This window comes from Triticum aestivum, chromosome 7D (assembly GCF_018294505.1).
Source record: "Triticum aestivum cultivar Chinese Spring chromosome 7D, IWGSC CS RefSeq v2.1, whole genome shotgun sequence".
NCBI lineage: Eukaryota > Viridiplantae > Streptophyta > Magnoliopsida > Poales > Poaceae > Triticum > Triticum aestivum.
Window position 1 is genome coordinate 608,848,013 of NC_057814.1, and position 5,744 is coordinate 608,853,756.

General features: G+C 41.6%; 1 pseudogene; it reads left to right on the forward strand.

The window, feature by feature from the left end:
- The first annotated feature begins 4,384 nt into the window (after positions 1–4,384).
- LOC123165135 (BTB/POZ and MATH domain-containing protein 2-like) lies at positions 4,385–5,513 on the forward strand (annotated as a pseudogene).
- Positions 5,514–5,744: the final 231 nt, after the last annotated feature.

The window sequence follows — 5,744 nt, forward strand, 5'->3', positions numbered from 1 at the left end:
CCCCAAAAAACGATCTAAAAGTCGGAAACACATACAAAAAAATAAAATAAAAAACCAAAATCTAGAGGGAACCCCTACACGTGACACATGGCGGCGTCTGGGCGCACCACTTGGTACGCTCCCAGGCCAAAAAGTGACCCTTTTGATAGCCCCACAAAAGGTAACCCTTAGTTAGTTGCTCCCGAGATATAGACGACACATCCTATATGCCGTCCGCAAATAGAGGTGCCTTCGCCGCAGTGCCCACAGGTGTGCCAACCCAATTCGTGGCAGTGCGTGCTGTAGGTTCGTTTCATATTTCTTTTGTTTAATTTCCTATTGCTTTTTTCTTTGTTTTTATGTTTGACCTTTTCTTTCTAGTTCTTTCCAGTTTTTGTTTGTTTGGTTTTTCATTAATACATGGTAAGAAATTTTTTGATTCATGGTGAAGAATTGATTACTACACGATGAACATTTGTTTGTTTTGGTTTTTAAGTACATGGTGAACAATTCGTTAGTATACAATGAATATTTGTTTGTTTATTTGGTTTCCTAATACATGGTGAACAATTCGTTATTGGTCATTGTATATTAAGAAAATGTTCACCTTATATTAAAAAAAGTTAAGTGTTTAGAGAAAAGATCAGTGTGAAATTAAAAGAAGTTCACCGTATATTATAAAAATGTTCATCGTATATTAACAAAAGTTCATCTTGCGTTATAAAATATTCATCGTGTATTAAGAAAATATCCAATGTATATTAAAAGAATGTTAAATATATATTTAAAATATGTTCAACGTATATTACCAATAGTTCACTGTATTAAAGAAATGTTCACCATCAATTAAAACAAGGTTCAGTGTCTTTTTTAAATAATGTCCACTATATTATTAAAATGTGTATAGTACAGAAAATTATTAAAAAGAAAATACATTTTTAAAAAAGGGAGGAAATCAAATCAGGAAGAAAATAAATTAAAAATATGACAGAAAACCAAGTTGCTATAGTAAATCGACATCTATAATACGCTACCGTGAATGCTTGCTAGACAGGCTCAATGCGCTCACACCTGACTGTTTGACGCCTGCAGGCATTGAATAAGGGGTCTTGATATACCCCTCACAGGGTACCCCAAAACAATGGGAGCAACTAGCGGGTACTCCTTTGGATGCTACCGTAGATGTCACCTTTTGGGCCCTGGGAGCGCACCAAGTAGTGCGTTCAACGTCCCCATGCGTCGCGCTTTGGATGCACCCTTAAATTTTTTTTTGCACGCGCTTTTGTTTTATTTTTCTGGCCTTTTGTTTCTTTCTTAGTCTTTTGCAAGTTTTAACACAATTTTCCCTTGTTTCTGAGAAATAGTGTTTTTTCAGGAGAAGCACAACATGTGCTTATGCAAGAAGCACGGTTGTGCTTCTCGAAAAGGGAAAAAGCATAGTTGGGCTTCCTCTAAAAAGGAAAAACCATAGCCCGCGCTTCCATGAGGTACACAATTGTGTTTTTGGAAAAAATAAAAGCACAGTTGTGCTTCTCCAAGAAAAGAAAAAGCACAGTCCGTGCTTCCACAAGAAGCACAATTGTGCTTTCCGAAAAGAGAAAAGTACAACCTGTGCTTTCTAAAAAAAATACAGCCTTTTCTTTCGCGAGAAGCATAGCTATGCTTCCTAAAAAAGAAAAACATAGTTGTACTTCCACGAAAAAAGGAAAAGCACAACCTGTGCTTCCAAATTTATTTTATGAAAAAGCATTGACCATTTGTTTTACGAGTTTTGGACCTTTTTTCGGTTTTCGTTCTTTTGTTTTTTTCTAATTTCCATTGTTTCGTGACAAAAAAAGATTGTCGAAACCTATTAACATGAGACCTAGTTTCAAAGATCTCGATGTGAGAAGTCCAACGATGAAAGGGATTCGTGATATGAATGCACAGTTCAAGAGATAAAATGTTCTAGAAAAACAAAACTAAGAAAAATGGAAACTATCAGGTTGAGATCAGAGGCGTACATACAGTGGCCACTTGTCCCCACCAGAGAAAGTGAGAGTGACCTTAGCAAAAAGTACCTCTTAATTAGTGATTTCACGAAGCAAATTTACGAAGGCCCATAGACATGTATTTTTTGTGCCTACTTTATGGCTTCAATATAAGATGCAAAGCCATGGAAAAAAGAGTAGTGTCTTATCCCTACTTTATGACTTTGATATCCAAGAACAATGCTCCGTCCATTTAGACACACATAAGGTGCAACTTTCCAATAATTATCTGACTATTACTCCCTCTGCAATTAAATATAAGACTTCTTCGCAGTTCAAAATTTGAATCGCAAAACCCTCTTATTTTTAGTTAGGAAGGTTTTACTATGCATGATAATATGTTGGTAGAATATGGATGTGGCGTGCTTGCATTCTCCGTGCCATCCAGTGCCCCCCTCCCCCTTTTCCTGTCGGTGTTCTTTTACTTTATAAATAAATCTCATATATTTGTACTTTCTCTTTTCCCAATTCGGGCATGGGACAACCTCAAACGATGTAGGGCACAGGTGTAGAAGCCGCCTCAAGTTTGTCCACACATGCCTCCTCCGGCTCTATCGCTTGATAAAACCATACTATAAACCAGAGTGGGGCAAGGATAGACTTTCGCAATGCTTTTCTTTCCCTTCTTGCAAGGTGACTAGGTAAAGTTTACCTCCATTCAATCTCCGCTGACTAGCCCGCGAATTCGCCTCCCCTTCGCCTACCGCTTCGGTGGCCAATAGAGAGGAGGGGAATCCAAGTGCCTCGGCTCTGGCTAGTAGTTAGGTTGGGTTTTAGTCGCTTCTTCTTTGAGCCAATCTTCCGGGCTCCGATCCTCCTCAAGTTCATGCATCGGGATGGATTACACGAAGCTCCAACGTACATTCATGCCAGCTCCTCAGGGTGGCGAGGTTAGGGTTTCTCATCGTGCATACCCAACGACGAGATTTGGCGTCAGGTTCTTTAGATCTATTCAAGGATTTAACAACAACAACCGTGGCTTTGTGGCGCTGGTCCTTAGTGGCACGTGCACGAAGACTCCCGGCTGTCATCGGCAAGGTTAGGCCGGCTCCGGTTGGGAGCGAAGACAAGGACATCGATGTAATTTTTATTATGTTGGTAACGGCAGTGGTCGTTCAATGGTCCATGCGTATCGATGTAATTTTTATCATGTTTGACGTGATTTGTACTTCCAGTGAATTTTTACAATTGATCTGATTCTTTTATAAAAAAAGACAGAGTTCCATAGTGGACATGTCACGGAGTGGACACGTCCTGAACCCAGGGGCATTTGCACCCACTTTTGAAAAAAAATGCATTTTAAGCATGTTTTAAAATGTCAGAAAATATAAAAGAGAAATTTCATGCATACATGTTGCCAAATGTGTGTGGGTGGCACAAAGTTTTGTGAAAAAATGTCTTTTTGTTTGCCTCCACAAAAAAGACAAATTTTAGTGCTTCTAAATAGCGTTTCACGACACAATTTTTCGTCTTTTTTGCACAGGCCACAAAAAAAGTTATTTTTTCATGAAACTTTATGCACACACATAGAACATGAAGACGTACTAATGCAACCTTTTTCAGATTTTTTTAGCATTTAGAAATGTGTTTTTCAAAGTGGGTTCATATGTACCCAGGTTCATCCATGCACTTCCCACATGTCACGTCGTTGGTTGAACATCAGCTCTCCTAGTCACACATAAATTGGGAGTTAATTTCGCGTGTGTAATGGGCAATTCCATTCACACTATGAGAATGATTTTATGCAGAAGAAAAAAAGATTCCACTTCTCATGAAAGAAAAATGGGATTACAAAACTTTCAGAGTTCACACACTATCCATTTAATTTTTCCTTTTCAAAGGTATAAAATTTCGGCAAGTTGGAATTGGAATGGGAATCTGTCATGGAATAGGTGTCTGAATAAGTTTTATTTTTTCTGGTTCAGGCCGGAAAACCCAGTTTTCAAATAAAAATCAAATTCAAAAAATTGTAGCGTCAAAATATATTTAATTTAACCCCGTTTCTACTGGTGGTCAGAAGGCCTCCTTTTGAGCAGAAGGGCGCCTGTTTGATTCCTGCATGCTGCAGCGCGACCACTTCTTTTTTTAAATTTTTCGAATTTTTAGGACGGTATTCAATTTTTTCAGGGTTCACCAAAATTTCGTCTTGGTCAGTTTTTTGGTAAGCTGTAATTGGAATCCGTCATGGAATAGCTGGGCCGAACAATTTCAACATATAATTGCACAATTGTTTTCGCCAACTTGTACTCGATTGTTCCCACCACTCGCCGTGCGCTACTGCCGCCTCCCGAATCACCCCGTCGCCGTTCCCCTTCCCCGCGGCTCCCATCACCGCCGCCGCCACGCTTAGTTTCTGCCCCACCTAGAGGTCAGCGATGGCCGCGTCCGAGAGCTCACTAACGAGGACCGCCTCGACCTGCGCCCCCGAGACTACGCACGGGACGCACGTCTTCAAGATCGACGGGTACAGCCTGTACAGGGGCTTCGGCGTTGGGAAGGCCATCGAGTCTGCTACCTTCGCCGTCAGCGGCTACGACTGGTGCGTCCGCTTCTACCCCGACGGTAGAAGGGAAGAGAGCAACAAATGGGTGTCTGTCTACCTCGAGCTCAAGACCGAGAACACTGAGGTGAGGGCGCTCTACAGTATGTGGCTGCTCGACCAGGCCACAGTGGCTCCGCCTCCGCCGCCGCAGACTTATGCCCGGCCAAACCCTAGCCAGATAGACCCGTCGGTTTTTGACACCCGTTACAATGCAGCCGCGACCCCGCGCTGGGGCTTTACCAAATTTTGGAGGAAGAGTGAACTTGGAGAGTATATTATTGACGACATTGTATGCATCCAGTGCAATCTTACAGTGATCAACTTCAAGGAGGCGCAGGTGGAGGAGGCCAAGATGGAAGTTGTGGTCCGAGTGCCGTCGTCATCAGAGCTAGCTATTGGATAATCTCAGTAACTTGCTGGACGCTACAGAGGGAGCTGATGTATCTTTCATTGTCAAGCATGAGGTTTTCTCAGCTCATAAGATCATTCTCGCAATGCGTTCAGCGGTCTTCCGGGCGGAGTTTTACGGTCCAATGAGGGACGAACAAATGTGCAGTGTAACTGTTGAAGACATGCAGCCCGCTGCTTTCAGAGGACTGCTTCATTTCATCTACAAGGATTCGTTGCCTCGGATGGGTGACCTCAATAATGACGAGTATGAAGAAATGCTTAGGCATTTGCTTGTCGCTGCAGATAGGTATGCCATGGAAAGGATGAAATTGATGTGCGAGAGCAAGCTGTGTGAGGTTCTTTGTGCCGACACTGTGGGTACCACGCTAGCTCTAGCCCACCAGCGCCATTGCAGCCAGCTCAAAGATGCTTGCATTGAGTTTATTATGAACTCTTCGAATAGAATGGTTGATGTGGTGGTGGCAAGTAAAGGCTATGAGAAACTGAAAAGGGAATGCCCTACTGTCATTGCGGATATATGGGAGAAAACAGCTAAGAGACGCAGACTTTAATATGCTGACCGTGGATTAACTTGAGCGTAGTTACTTAAGTTGAAACATTAGCAACCTGAGATTGGTTTGTCTATTTCTCAAGTTCTTAGATATTATTTGGAGAAGGATAAGTTTCGTAAAATGTTTACGATATGTACTGCTCTGTTATATGAACCTATGCTATATCAGTAACATTCTCTAATATGTTTTGCTCTGTTGGCTAGCAGTACATTTACTGTTTCTGTTTTTTTT